Source organism: Eubalaena glacialis, chromosome 8, assembly GCF_028564815.1.
Source record: "Eubalaena glacialis isolate mEubGla1 chromosome 8, mEubGla1.1.hap2.+ XY, whole genome shotgun sequence".
Taxonomy (NCBI): Eukaryota; Metazoa; Chordata; class Mammalia; order Artiodactyla; family Balaenidae; genus Eubalaena; species Eubalaena glacialis.
The window spans coordinates 95,238,042-95,254,040 of record NC_083723.1 but is presented as its reverse complement, the minus strand read 5'-3'; the positions used below and the strand labels follow the sequence as shown (position 1 = coordinate 95,254,040).

The 15,999-nt window shown below is 40.4% G+C and overlaps 1 protein-coding gene across 2 annotated transcripts in view; it reads right to left on the bottom strand.

The window, feature by feature from the left end:
• Positions 1 to 14,923, bottom strand: part of MET (MET proto-oncogene, receptor tyrosine kinase) — a 124,796-nt gene extending 109,873 nt beyond the window's left edge. For both annotated transcript variants that reach the window (XM_061198672.1, XM_061198673.1), the window contains exon 1: positions 14,676 to 14,923. The gene's annotated coding sequence lies outside the window, so the exon portion shown is untranslated. The remainder of the gene's footprint in view (positions 1 to 14,675) is intronic.
• Between the last annotated feature and the right edge of the window lie 1,076 nt (positions 14,924 to 15,999).

Below are 15,999 nucleotides of genomic sequence, written 5' to 3'. Positions count from 1 at the left end.
CCCTCGCACAGAAACGAAGACCCAACACAGCCAAAAACAAACAAAAAAATAAATAAATAAAAATTTAAAAAACAAAAACAAAAACAAAAACTACCACTGGCATTTTTCACAGAAGTAGATCAAAAAATTTCACAATTGGTATGGAAACACAGAAGACCCCGAATAGCCAAAGCAATCTTCAGAAAGAAAAATGGAGCTGGAGGAATCAGGCTCCCTGACTTCAGACTATACTACAAAGCTACAGTAATCAAGACAGTATGCTACTGGCACAAAAATGGAAATATAGATCAATGGAACAGGATAGAAAGCCCAGCGATAAACCCACGCACATATGGTCACCTTATCTTTGATAAAGGAGGCAAGAATATAAAGTGGAGAAAAGACAGCCTCTTCAATAAGTGGTGCAAGAAAAACAAATATCGTATATTAACGCATATATGTGGAACCTAGAAAAATGGTACAGATGAACCGGTTTGCAGGGCAGAAATGGAAACACAGATGTAGAGAACAAACATATGGACACCAAGGGGGGAAAGCGGCGGGGGTGTGGTGGTGGTGGTGTGATGAATTGGGCGATTGGGATTGACATGTATACACTGATGTGTATAAAATTGATGACTAATAAGAACCTGCTGTATAAAAATTAAATTTAAAAAAACAAAAACAAAAACAAAAACAAACAAACAAAAAAAAATAAGTGGTGCAGGGAAAACTGGACAGCTACATGTAAAAGAATGAAATTAGAACACTCCCTAACACCATACACAAAAATAAACTCAAAATGGATTAAAGACCTAAATGTAAGGCCAGACACTATAAAACTCTTAGAGGAAAACATAGGCAGAACACTCTATGACATAAATCACAGCAAGATCCGTTTTGCCCCACCTCCTAGAGAAATGGAAATAAAAACAAAAGTAAACAAATGGGACCTAATGAAACTTAAAAGCTTTTGCACAGCAAAGGAAACCATAAACAAGACAAAAAGACAACCCTCAGAATGGGAGAAAATATTTGCAAATGAAGCAACTGACAAAGGATTAATCTCCAAAATTTACAAGCAGCTCATACAGCTCAATATCAAAACAAACAACCCAATCCAAAAATGGGCAGAAGACTTAAATAGACATTTCTCCAAAGAAGATAGACAGATTGCCATCAAACACATGAAAGAATGCTCAACATCATTAACCATTAGAGAAATGCAAATCGAAACTACAATGAGATATCATCTCACACCGGTCAGAATGGCCATCATCAAAAAATCTACAAACAATAAATGCTGGAGAGGGTGTGGAGAAAAGGGAACCCTCCTGCACTGTTGTTGGGAATGTAAATTGATACAGCCACTATGGAGAACAGTTTGGAGGTTCCTTAAAAAACTAAAAATAGAACTACCATACGACCCAGCAATCCCACTACTGGGCATATACCCTGAGATAACCATAATTCAAAAAGATTCATGTACCAGAATGTTCATTGCAGCACTATTTACAATAGCCAGGACATGGAAGCAACCTAAGTGTCCATCAACAGATGAATGGACAAAGAAGACGTGGCACATATATACAATGGAATATTACTCAGCTATAAAAAGAAACGAAATTGAGTTATTTGTAGTGAGGTGGATGGACCTAGAGTCTGTCATACAGAGTGAAGTAAGTCAGAAAGAGAAAAACAAATACTGTATGCTAACACATATATATGGAATCTTAAAAAAAAAAAAAAAAAGGTCATAAAGAACCTAGGGGCAAGACAGGAATAAAGACACAGACCTACTAGAGAATGGACTTGAGGATACGGGGAGGGGGAAGGGTAAGCTGGGACAAAGTGAGAGAGTGGCATGGACATATATATATATACTACCAAATGTAAAATAGATAGCTAGTGGGAACAGTCGCATAGCACAGGGAGATCAGCTCGGTGCTTTGTGACCACCTAGAGGGGTGGGATAGGGAGGGTGGGAGGGAGGGAGACGCAAGAGGGAAGAGATATGTGGACATATGTATATGTATAACTGATTCACTTTGTTATAAAGCAGAAACTAACACACCATTGTAAAGCAATTATACTCCAATAAAGATGTTAAAAAAAAAAAAAAAGAAAAACTGGGAAGGTGCCTTTTAAGTAAAGAGTTGGAGGAAGAGAGGACTTAGCCATCTAAATACAGCTATGCCTGGTGTGTCTGAAGCACAGCAAAGGGGCCAGTAAGCCTGGACCTCGGTGACTAGAAGATGAGATCAGAGAAGACAAAGAATGGGATCAGGCAGGGCCTTGTAGGCCACTGTGAGACCTGGGCCTTTATTAGAGTGAAATATGAAGCCACTGCAGAGTGTTGAGCAAGGGAGTGATTATGTTTGAATGGAATCACCTTGAGTGGGTGTGGGAGAAGGTTGCTGGTGGCAGGGGGGTGGGATAGGGCTAAAATGGAGAAGTGAGGCTGGTTGGGAGTTGGGAGGCTGCTGTTAATAGTGCAGGTAAGTGATGGCAGTGGCCTAGGCCAAGAGGAAGGAATAAGTGATGAGAGGTGGCTGAATTCTGGTTATATTTTGAATGCAGCTAAAAGGATTTGCAGATGGATTTGGAGATGAGGTGTGTGAGGAAAAAAAGGAGTCAAGAATATGCCAAGGATTTTGGCTTTTGTAACAGGGAGAATGGTTCTGCCAGTTACAAAGGAGCTGGAGGGTGGAGCAAGTTTGGCAGGGATGCGTGAAGATCAGTAGTTTTGTTCATGTTTGACGTAGTTTTTAGACATCTAAATGGAGATGTTTAGTTTGCAGTTGGATATTTGAGTCCTGGAGTTGGCGAGAAAGGTCTGGACTAGAGAATTAAATTAGGAAGTTGTCTGCATATCAGTGGTATGAAAGCCATGAGATTGGATGAAACCACCAAGGAAAGGAGTGTAGGGAATGAAGAGAGGAGAACCGTGTGCTAGGGCTCACTGACGCCAACAGGCTGGGGAGAGCAGGGTGACCAAGAAGGAGCAGTTGGGTATACCTTCTGGCACCTCCGTCTACTCCCATGAAACTTGTTCTCCCATTCCATATCCTATCTTGGTGCCTAAAATTTCCCACATTTCCAAGACATCATGCTTGACTCCCACCTACAGGTGTTTTAAATATGTCCACCTGCATCCATCCCCAGGGCAGTATCACTTCTTACCTGGATTATTACAACAGCTTCCTACCTGGTCTTCCCTCTCCATTCTTGTCCCTGATCATCCATTCCCCAACGTAACAGAGATATCTTTTTAAAAAGACAATCTGATTATGTTATTTTTATGTTTAAAAACAGTTCAACTCCTTAGCACAGCTTAAAAGCCATGCATGATTTGGCTTCTGCCTAATTCTCCAGCCTTGCCACTTGCCATCTCCTCCCTAGAAATCTAGGCTCCAGCCACCCTGTCCTTCTTTGAGTTGTTGAAGCAAGCCATGTGTTCTTCCACTCTGGGTTTCAGCACATAGATCCCTCTTTATGGAACACCTCTGCCCTCACCTTCACCTGGTTAACCTTACTCTCCCTTTAAGTCTCATCTTAGGGAACATTTCTTCTAGGAAGCCTTCTCCAATGCTTCTCTTGCCTTCTAGGAAGGGATTAGGAACTCTCCCATGTGCTCATACATCAAACCTGCCTCCCCCTTATCTGGACTTTATAATGTTGTGTTGTAATTTACTTATTCATACCTCCCACTAGACTATAAGCTCCATCTTTAGCCCCTGGCATACTGCCATTACATGGCACTTGGTAAGAATTTGTTGAAGAATAGATAATGGAATGAATTAATACATGAAAGAATGATCCTGAATAAAAACTCTGGCAGTATGGATATAACAGAAAGAAAGGACTAGATTAGAAATTTATGTGACAACGATGCAACATCAATACTGACCATTGAGGAGACTGAGAAATCAAAGATGGCTAAAAAATGTCTACCTTGGGTGTAATAAACAAAGGTAAGGAAAATAGGCAGAGAAGAGTTTTGGGGCAAAAATAATAGTTCAGTTAATAACTGAGTGTCTGTTGGTCATTCAAGTGGCAGTGTCTTTAAGGTGACTAACAACATGGGCACAGTGGTTTAGAGAGAAGAGGGAGTTAGAGATAGCAATTGGTGAACCACTAATCCATCGGTGTATTTGAAGTCATGGAGGTAAATGAGATCACCCATAGGCATGTTCAGTAAGAGAAAGGAGGGATTCAGATGGAACCCTAAAGACCAGAATCTAAACTTTCTATCTAAAGGCTGAAGGAAAGGTTTGAGTGGTATTTCAGAAGCTTGAGAAATTTCAAGAAAGGAAAAGCAAGATGTATAGTGTCAAATCTCATAGAGGGGTCAAGTGGGATAACAGAAGTGTCTGTCAGGTTTGGCAATGAGGTTTCCAGTGATTAGAGTGAGGATATTTTCTTGGGAGTGGGGAAGAGACTGCTTGAGTTGAATAAGTTAAAGAATGAATGATAGTAGAAAAAATGGGATAGTGATTTTCAAGAATTCTTTATTTAAAGTAAAAGGCAGAAATAGGAGTGAATACTTAAGGTAACTGTATATTAAGGATCTTCTTAGGGTGTGTGCTTCTTTCTAGAAGCAGCGAGTTGAGTAAGGGCTGAATGAAAAAAGGCAATGGAGATTTTAAAGATGAGAAGGGTTGGTAGGGAAGGTGGGATAGATGGAGCAAGGTGCTGGAAGACGTGGGGAAGAATGGGATCAAGACCATAGGTTGAAAAGACCATTTCATCATTTGACAGAGAAGCAAGGAAGTAATAACGGGTGACAGAGAAAACTATTCAGGCTTCTGTTTGCTCTCTAAACTATGAGGGAAGATACTACACTGAGAAGAAGGGGAGCCAATGAGATTCAAGAGCTTGAGGGAATAGTGGAAGTTTGTAATAATTGTGGTGGGAAAGGGTAAAAATGAGACTAGGGACAAGTAAACAGATTTGCTGGTAAGAGAAGCAGGTGCTATGAATTGGCCAAAATGGGCAATGACCAAAACAAGAATAAAAGTTCTCTTGAGATAATACTTATCCTAATGCACAATGCTCATTTTCATTGAGTATCTAAACAGTCAGCATGGCAGATTTGGGAATTAAATGGTCCCATAATCATAACCTCTGTAGTGAATTCTTTGTAATGTTTATTAATTCATCAGATCTATGAACGTTTATTAAGAGGAAATGCCAGCATTTGATTATTTTTATTTCAAAACCATTATTATTGAAATCTGTAAGGAATAACTTCAGGGAAAAGAAAAACATATTGAAACAGATACTCTGTTCTCTTTTCAATAAGACCAACAGTCTAAAGATGTTAAAGAAATGAATCAGATATAATAATTATCTAAGTCTGAAAATTAAAACCCATTTAGGAATTGTGAGGGAGACTTGATCCTAAATACAAGTCTTGTTATTCATTTAGAATCTTTAATAACATTTGGAAAGCAATTAATCAAGTTATGACATAGATTCAAGAGCTGTCACCTTTCATTATCATTAATGAAACTGTCTGGGGTTTTATCTGCACTTTTCTGGTGATTTAAAGAACAACTTTTTGGTAAGCTATTTGAAGACTATAAGAATGTTTAAAGTCATTGGACCTTGACGTACAAATTTCAATGAACAATCCAAATGTGTGTTAGTGAGACTGAAATAAAATTTAGAAGTATCTTAATTTTGACATGACAGAAAGTGAACTTTAAAAAGTCCAAAATGCATATTCATTTCTGTTAGGAGAAAGCTTTCTTCTGTCAACAACCTTTGCTTTGATTGCTTCTTTATATAATTCAATAGAACTTAAAAAATTTACTGTACACTTTTACTCTCAGTTAAAAAAAAAACAGCTAGGGTAATATTTTAGGTCCAAAGTTTCACACAGGCCCTAAATGATTCTATTTGTCTGCTGTCTTTATCTTAACTAGAGAGTGGTCAGGCCGCGAGCTCACTTTGGACAGTGTGCCCTTCAGCAGGAGCTGCCTGAATGTGAGGCCAGAATCAGATGACAGCTGCTCACCTGAGACTCTCAGGGTAGCAAAAAGACAGGAAGTGAAGGCAGGCCCTGATATAAGCTTTCCTTAACTCTTTAGACTACTGTATAAGTTTAGAACATGAGAAGTACAATTCTTACGCACACTAAAGCATTAACTCTGTACAATCGAGACCCAAAGAAATGGTCTCAAGATAATATCCACAAGAAAAGCTAATATACATACACTGCAGATGATATCCCAATGGAAAATAATTATTGATACAGTTTTAAGGGCCATAACTTTTGATCCCAACAGTAACAAATGCATTATAATGCCCTGATACGCTAGAAAATTTTAGTCATGAAAATGGTATAAAACATTTGTTAGCTGGGTTTTTCTTTTAATACTCTGATTCCTTCTGAGAACACAGAATTTCATTTACAGTGTTTTTGAGTAGCTAAAAGAGTGCATAGGACATGCCTCTGACACTCAGAATAGAAGTCCCTCTTTTTCTGCTACATATTCCTGCTATTCTTACTGGTAGCTAAGGGTAGGATAGACTAAGAGTGCTGATTTAGAAATGGGTAGATGATAGCCTAGTTTCTCCCAGAATCAAACCACCTGTGACAGAGTTGGAGGAAGCTTCGACTTTGCTTATCATGTGCCTACCATTTTCCTGTGAGCTTCCCTTGATTCCCCACTCAGTTTTGACCAGCCTTTTTCCTATTTGGAAAGTGGCAGCCTGATTCCTAATGGGACACTCTCTTCATGACTTGCAATGCACCCAAATCCATGACCCTTAAGCGTACCCACCCACCTCTCCATTCCTTTAACCTTGCTGACCCATTACCCTGGTAAAACCTGCAGGTCTTCTCCTTCATTAACTATTTCCTATACTTGTAGCATGAGAGTTATCACAAAAATGTCTTAAATTGAATTACATTTTTCCAAATGTACAAATACAGAGGCATTTGACTGCTCATTTATCAAGCTGTGAGACCTTTTAATTAGAGTTTAAAAAATCCTCTAAATGTAAATGTGTACAAACACATGGATATATAATTATTACTGATGGTTTGGTCAACCATTGAAATTGAAATTAAGCATGTGAAAACTACATAAATAAGTTACTCCTTATACAGTGCTATCTACAATTACATTTCAAAACAAGTTTTAATGATAATATATGTATTCAGCAAACTTTCAGATTCACCTAAGAAAACCTCCATTTCAAGACCATAATAGCACAATTTTCCTTTTTGTTCCCACCAACATATAAAAAATTGACAAATTCTGGCACCTCAATGTCATAAAGAAACAACACACTTTTGATCAGGAAAGGTTTTCTGGGGACAAAATGGTAGTACCATGCTTCAGTACTATGCCTTCTAAATACTACTTTCTTTCTTTTAGAGAGAAGGAGTTGCTGTCTCCATAGCCTTCAGTACTCTAATCATGTGGATTTCAATTGCACTTAAAGCTACATATTTATTTCAAGTCTATATGGGAAGTCTAGTTACCAGAAAATACACACTCACAAACAGGAAATCTAACTACAGTAAGAAGGTGTTTTTTTCCCCCACACAATAGAGTTCAAAGATGTGTCATCTATGTAATTTGGAGCAAAACCCAACACCACTATTATTGTTGAGTACCCCTCTCTCCCCTCCTATATTATGGCAACTTATGATTATAGCATTATGTTTTCCAAGCCTGTTTGAACTTGCTGCTCTTGCTTATAGATACAAATGAGCTGCCCTTTTCTGTGCAAAGCTTTCAATCAGTAAGCATGTCAAGGTGGGAGGAAGGATGGCAGGAACAGTAAAAGGGAAAAAAAATCAATTTTCAGAAAGCATATGGTAACAACTGAATATTTAATCAAATTAGCCTAGAAATTCCTTCCTATTTTCAGCACTCTTTGCAAGGCTGTTGCGTCATGGTACAGAATGAATTTCAATAAATGTCATATATTTAGTTAGATGGCTTATTTTTAAAATTTGTTGAACCAGGTCACTGACTCAGAATAGATCTCATTCCAAGACATGACAGATGGATATTGATACTGAATAAAAAGATTGACATTAGCTGGAAGGTTCTGGGCAGAAGAAGTCATTCATTTAACATTTAACAAAATATTTACTGAGTACCTACTGTGTGCCAGGATAAAATGATAAACATTTGGACTTTATATTGTAATAGAAAGAGGAGTTGTTCCAAAATAATTTCCTTGGGGTTAGTAAGGATTACAATGGAATACCAATAGTGAGCAAGGTCCTTAAAAGTACTTACATTTTTCGCATTGCATCAGAAAAATGCATTAGTACTCATTCAAACATCCATTTTGTTATGGTTGCAGGATTTCAGACCTAACTCAGATTTTTGAAGATGCTGTTTACTGACCCTTAACAAAAACCAACTTCCTATTTTTCTGGAACAAAAGGGGCCTTACATGGTTTCAAAGATTTCTTAGACATCAAAGAGCTTAGAAAGACATACAGTTTATGGGTAATGATTTAGGATTTAGTGAATCAAAAACACATGGATTAAATTTCCTTTAAAAGACCCCTAGGTTTAAATTTTAAGAGGTAAAATGTTGGTCTAAACACACAATAGTCCCAAAAAAGCCAAAATTTATTTTTAAAGATAGTTTGAGTTGTCTTATGGACCTAAAACTTGGCTGGGTTTTACTTTCCCACATGATTAGGCCTCAAAGGAGACAACCTGCCTTCTGATAAACAAATTTACTCCACTTCTCTCATTTGTGAAGACTACATTATTTCAAAGGTCTCTAGCTCTGAATGCTCTTCTTGATATTTTCAATAAAATATTAAAAACCAGAAACATCCCATGGTCTTATCGAACAATTGGAGTACATTTTAATTCCTCCAAGTCAATTTTTTTTTTTTTTACATACAACTTTAAAATTGGACCTGAGAGTCTAGGTGCTAGGTTCAGATTTCCAGCTATCAGAGAACAAGAGATCATTTGAAAACAGGAAAAGGCCACTGATCTTAATATGTGCACTGTTTCATGACATATTATTATATTTGCATTTAAAATAGTAGGAAGAAATACAGTACATGATCTTCCGTTCTAACACAATGGCTTTCCGGAAGGCCACTAGCCTGGGTATTTCACCAAGTTTTTAGGATTAAAGGAAACAAGTTAGTGCACAACCTGTGAGCTTTTATTCCTTTGGAAAAATAGACTGCAACACTGATCTAATGGCTTTTAAAGGGTACTCAAAACCAACACAGTGCACGTTTTGAATTTCAGTGGTGGAGGAATAACAACTGGTGAAGTCCAGGCAGGTCTTAAAAATCAAAACAAAACAGAGAAAGCACCAGTATTCTAAACAGAGAGTTTATTCTGAATGAGAACCTGGAAATGAAATAGGAAATCTACATATAAAGTTATGATGAATTTAGATTTCAGGAAATTATTGCTGCAGTTTAAGAATGAAATGACTACATTACTCTTATAGTTTAGAAATATACATAGTTTGACAGAAAGCATGTGGGTTGATGAGTTTAGGAAAACAAGTATGTGCCGATAGATGATGGATTAGAAAATATCTTTTTTTCTTAGTTGCTAAGCTAATTTTCCAATGAGGAAAAAAGGCTGAGAACTCTAAAAGATAAAATACTCTTCAGAAGCAGTCCTGGGGCTCTTTGGCTGTGCATGCTGCTGAATTAAACAGCACCTGCAGGTGAAACAGGGGACCACTTGGCAGGTATAGTTGTGGCCAAGATTGTAAATCTGGCCTGCAAACATTTTGTCTCTCTAGCTTAAACAATTTTAAAGATGCTGAGTCAACATGTTAAAATTGAGAGATTTCTAGCTTCTGAAAAGCTGAAAGACACCACCACATGGGCCCATGCCACTCACTGAGCCTCACGGCAACTCTGATGATGCCAAGCAGTGGCTGCTCCCTCTTAGGTAGGAATTTTTCTGAGCAGGTTTTTGGTCCCAGTTTTTGGTTAGTTTTACTCATTTAGGTTACCTGTTTGCAAATCTTCATACAGGATACAGACAAGGCATAGGGGGAAGAAAGAAAAGAAGAAGAAAATCCAACACAATGGTTTAACACTGGAAAGGGAAAAGGAAGGAGAGAGAGAGAAGGCAAGAAAGAAGTACACAGCAGACAGAAGCTGTAAACCATCAGCAATTGCCTTTGCTGTCTCCAGATTTATACTACGAAAGGGATCTGTGACAAAGCTATGGGTATTAGTCTCATCAAATTCCACTGGGTCAGGGTCACTGTGTAGAAAATAAGAAGGAAAATTGTCCGAATGGAGCAATATCCCTGATCAAGGATGGGGTGTGGGGATGGGACCAGGTAAACGCAAGAAAATACCACGGTTCTTTTCTTTCATTGCCCTCAAACCAAGGGATGTGGGCCTCTCCTTCATCTTCACCTTTGAGACTGTAATGAAGTATGGCAGGCGCTGTCCAGGTACTTCCCATAAAGACCAGGGACTCCACGTACAGTTGTGCAGGCTGTGCATTGCACAATTCCAGAGATAAAAAAATGAGAATGACACTCCCAAGGAATGCGAAGGAGAAGCTCTGCCTTATTCTTTCACCTCCGTCAGGTTCTAGCTCAAAGGCCACCTTTGAATTAAGGCCTTCTCTGACCCCACTACTGAATTTTTCAGTCACCAGCCCATTCCCTCTTAGCCTTGACAGTCACTACTCCTCTTTCCACTTTATGCTTCCTTATAGCTCTCATTACCACTTCACATACATCTTATTTATGTGTTTTATTTACTGTTTGCCTTCCTCATTATAGAACAGAGCATCATGAGGCCAGAGACTTTTGTCTGTTTTATTCTCTGCTGCATTGCCAGAGTCTAGAATCATGCCTGGTAGGTGCATAACAAATTATCCTGAACGGCTAAATCCTCAGTCACATTCTTAGAGTACAGGAATGTGGCTTTCACTAGAACCTGTGATTCTCTGACCATTTTTCATAATTGCTTGGGCCAAATTTCCTAATAATCCTTTGTTATATTAGAAGAAATACTTTTCAAATCTTATGGACCATTATATAATCTATATGGCTCATAAATTCTTATATAATTTCTATTTGCCCTATAGCTACATAATTTATCATAGAAATTTAAAACAACAGGAGTAACCTGTATAAACATACTTGCACAAATTTATACAATCACAGGAGAAACATGTATACTTGGGTATGCAATCAGCCAGTTCACATTTTTTTTTTTAATTTCACTGTGCTCACACCTCCTGTTACAAATGCCACACGTGTGATTTTTCTCTCAATTATATTTTACATCTTATAAAAACACATTCTTCATTTTGTCCCTTGAAAAGCAAAGTAGTCAGATTTTACTGGATGTTTTTATTGAAACAAATCCCAAGGGGAATATACTAAACTGTTAAACACAGCTGAAGAGATATCTGAGAATGGGCTTTCTGATAGAAGGGTAGATTACAAAATTACTCACAGCTCTTAATCTGATAATAGGAGAATGCCCCACACATATGAATGGAGCTTTTTCTTGGTATGCTTTACTACAAAAAGAGAAAGAGAGAAAAAGAGAACTGGAGAAACAGAAGGTGAGAAAAACTTCCAAGACTAGAAATGTTACAGTCATCATTTATCACTAACCTAAGGATCCCAATGTATGCCTCAGTGCAAAATGCTTCAAAGAGTTAACCTTCCTTGATGGCTGGGCAGAGGCTGTGGTGCTGTTGAGACAGCATGGGGGCTAGGCTCATGCACAGGTTCCCTGTCTATAACATGGGGAGGTTAAGATAGTGAAATCAGCCTTGCCTATTCTGTAAGGTTGTTGTAGTATCAGAAAGATGATATACTCAGAAGCAGCTTCAAAATTTTAAGAGTTAAGTTCTAATCTTTTGATTTTAAAAAAATTTCTATTATTTAATAGCAAGTGGGATGGTTTCCAAGGTTGTCACTCTCTTGTAATGTCCGCTTAACAATTACGGACCTTGATTCCATTTTGCATGAGATTTATTTATCTGAATATCTAATTCTTCAAGGGCAGATATTTCACTTCTTCCTCTCTAAAAATGTTCCTCTAGTACCAGACACATATGATGTTTAACCTACAGTTCTTAGCTATTTTTGCTGAAGCAAATGTGGGCCTGGCAGCAACTCTGTTAAGAACAGGGAATCAAAGTGATCCTGAATTGACATTAGTCAGTATATCTATCATTTATTACTAAGAGGTGACTATTTATTTTGCACTGAGCAAAGCCCATGAAGAAACTCTGCCCTGAGGGCTCAGAGTCAAAGACACCAGTTTCAACATACACCAGTGAGGTAAACTCCCTGGCACTTGAGTTTCTGCATATATTCTCCCCTTAAGGTAGCACAATTAGGAAATTCAGTGTCCCATGAACAATCATAGCAGCTCAAGAAAAATATTGGGGATGATGGGAAAGGAAAGCATAGATGATTCTGGTGAGCCTAATGGCAGTGAAGAAAACATGAAATTAGAGGGAAGAAATGGGGGCACAGAAAGCTTGGAAGCAGCTCTGACCAAACCCAGGGGAAGAGATGAGGAGGAAGGGGGCAGAGAGATGGGAGGTGCTCTGAATTTGTAGGGAACTGTGTACTCATCATGGGTGTGTCACCATACGCACTAGTGCAGCCACTTAGAGAAAGGTGTGTGTCCTAAGAGAATGTTAGCTCTTTTGAGTTATTCACTTTGTTTTGAGATGACCACATTTGAGAAAAAGTTTATTTGAGGCTATCATATAGATGTGCAAAAGGAAAATCAGACTAATGCTATTTTGGACTATTTTTTTTCTTCTTTAACCAACAGCTAAGGAAATTGATTTTTGAAATGTATTTCTTAGTCTAATTCTCCTTGGAACAAATGTTAAAGAATTTCAAGATTATAGTGGGTCATAGTCTTAAAAGGGATTTATAAGATAAGGGTTTTTCTGCTGCTTAGAAAAGTGTCATTTTTCTTTTATTGTAGGTTTAAAAGTCATGAAAATATTAGTTATGAACTTTCATACTAACTGGCTATGGTTAATCTTATACATATTTATCATTCAGATAAACCTCAACCACTAATTCTGAAGTCATGGAAAGTACATCTAATGTAAACCTCTACTGTGATGTATTAAGAATAAAGCAATATTTGAAAAACCAGTAGTCAGCAGATCTTCTAAATGTCATAAATTCCATTATGTTAAAATCAAAATATATTTAGGTTAATAACTATAGGTTTATGCGCTGTTAAGTTTGAAACCTGAACAAAATTTTTAAAACACCAGTAAATTTTATAGGCAATCAGCCACATTTTTGGTACTACAAAAATTTATGAGTGATGTAAATTTTACTTGTATTATTCAGCAATTCAAAAAGAATGAACACTGAATACACCACAGACTTGCAGTCTACAATTGGAACCAAAGCACCTCACTTTCTGTTCCATTATGGAAGTTTACATGTTAAAACAAAGCCCAATAAGCTTGGAGCTAGAAAGAAAAACTATGTACCTGTAAATAATCCAAGCACCACTTACACTTTACATAAAAGCACAATTTATGTCCCAGAGGCACAGAGAAATACGATGTACATCATTTTCAGATCATCTTCATGCAGAAAAAATTCATTAGTCAGCTATAATAGTTTAGCTGTAAAGGAAAATGTTTTTCTGAATCCATTTGCATGGCAATGTGCATGTGTCTGCCTGATGGAAATGACAAAATAAACCTCCACCCAACTCTACAAAATGTGAACAGTGTTCTTAAAATTCAGGAGAGGGTCCAGATAGTCTATATTCTCTCCAACGTCAGTTTTTACAATCCTCTCATATTCACCGACCGTCTTAACTTGGCAATTAAAGTATCCTGATTATTTTGCCTAAGAGAGTTGACAATATTTCATTCTGCCCCAGGGCTCCTTTGAACATAAAACTGTGATGAAGTAAAACACACTGGGCAGAACTATTCATGCATGAGCCACAAGAACTCTCTCCAACTGCCAAATTAGTAAATGGCTCTTTTAAAACATAAAAGGTATGAAATGGGAACCCGTACTTTGGAGTAAATTCTGCATTGTAGATAGTCTGTGAAAATCCTTTCGTTCGTGCTTTAATTATTGGGTCAGTAACAGTCGTAGCCAGATTGCCCGACCTCTGGTTATAATCTGCTTCACCTAATAAGACAGATGTCCTCCACAGAGCCCCAGCAGAGAGATAAGGTAAGATTGAAAACGATAGGTCACAACAAGCCCTGTATATTTGCCAGAAATTAAGAATTCAGACCCTCACAGAAACACCTGCCCCTTGCAAGGGGCCTCACGTAATACAGATATAAAGCAAGGAAGGGAACAAGGAAACTGCTGGCTCGAACCTTGCTGGCCACATCACCCTCCGTCAGGGTGACCGGATCACTTTTGTAAAGGCTAACTCAGATCACAGCCTTGAAACTTGCTGGGCCATAACAGTCATACACCATCGCCCACCCCAGCGCCCCTCTCCTGAGTCACACAGGTGGCTGTCAGAAGCAACCCCCTAAAACGAAAAGCCCCATTCTAGTTTCGACCTCGCCCCTGGGGCCACAGCTCTTCAGTTTCTGAAGCCCCTAAACTCTCGCCCACCTCCCGGTCTTGCCCTCTGGAGCAGCAGTCAGGTCTCTTAGGGGAACAAAGAGCAGAAGGGCAGGGGCGAAAGATGGGGTACAGGATACGAAAGGGGCTGTAGTTTTTACCTTGCGGCGCCCAGGAGCCGGCGGAGGAGACGTCAACCGCGCAGGGATCAACCGCGTAGGGACCACCCGCGGGCTCCGCGCCTCCCTGCCTCCTCGCAGCAAGTCAGCTGTCGCCCCGCATCTGGCTCGCGCCCTCCGCTGGGCTTCGCATCTGGTCACAAAGCGCTCTGGGCGCCGCGGGCGGCGAGAGCCTCCGGGTTACCTGTGGCCGGGCCCAGCCGAACGCCCCGTCCTCCCGCCGGCCGCGCTCCCTCCGCCCCTTCCCACCCGCGTTCCCTCCGCCCCTTCCCACCCGCGAGCTGCCCGGGCCGTGACTCAGCCGGGCATCGGCGCGCGCGGCCCGCGGCGGCCCGGGCGCGTCCAGCCGGGAGGAACGGCCAGGAGACCCGGCTTGTGCTCTCGTCCGCCCGACCCTGCACGTGTCCGTCTGTCTCGTGCGCTGTCCGTCCACCTCGTCCACGGGTCCAAGGACCGCTGAGGTGGGGACTGGCAACAACACCCTGAGGGGGAAATCGGCCCCCGCCCTTCCTGCCGCCCGCGCGCCGCGCCGGGCCCCGCGGGGGTCGCGTTTCCTCCGCCCCTCCCCCCGCCCACAAGGTGAAACTTTCTAGGTGGAGTAGAAGTTTTCTCGCCCTGGCCGCGCGCACTCTCCTCCCCACCAGCTCGGGGAGTTTCAACTTAGCACAGCGGGAGATAAGCGGGACTGAGTCTCCCCCTCCTGGTGCCGGTGCAGCCAGCGGCCCTGGCGCACCGAGAGCACTAGGCGCGCACACGGCGCCCCCCCCCCTCCCGCGCGCTGCCGGCGCGAAAAGCGCGAGGCTCTGCTGTGAGGACCGTCTCCCGCGCCTCGTCTCTGTTAGCCGCCGGGCGCTGACGCGGGGACGCGGAGATTTGGGCACCACACAAACAAGGAATTCATTGTCAGGGACGGAGGTAGGAGTGGATGGACGAATTGTCCCAATGATTTCGTTATGCAGCGATTATCCCCGACTGTAATAACTCAGATTTCTGGAAGGAGAAACAACACAGTTTAACCCTGAGGAAACTTGCTGCTTTAACTGTCCCCCCCCCCCCCGCCCCGCCACCCCCCACCCCGTTCATAGCAGGAAACAGGCTGATTAAATAACAAACAGCAGTGAGGAAGCACAACTGCACAAAAGTTTAATTCTTGAATGTTGAAATCTTATGATATTAAAAAAGGTTGGGGGTTTGGTGGATTAATTTGTGTTAGGGTAGCTTTTAATATCTCACGTGTCTGAGTATAAAAGTTGGCATTAACCTTCAACAGGAAATAAAACACTCGCAGGTAACAAGCTCACAGGAA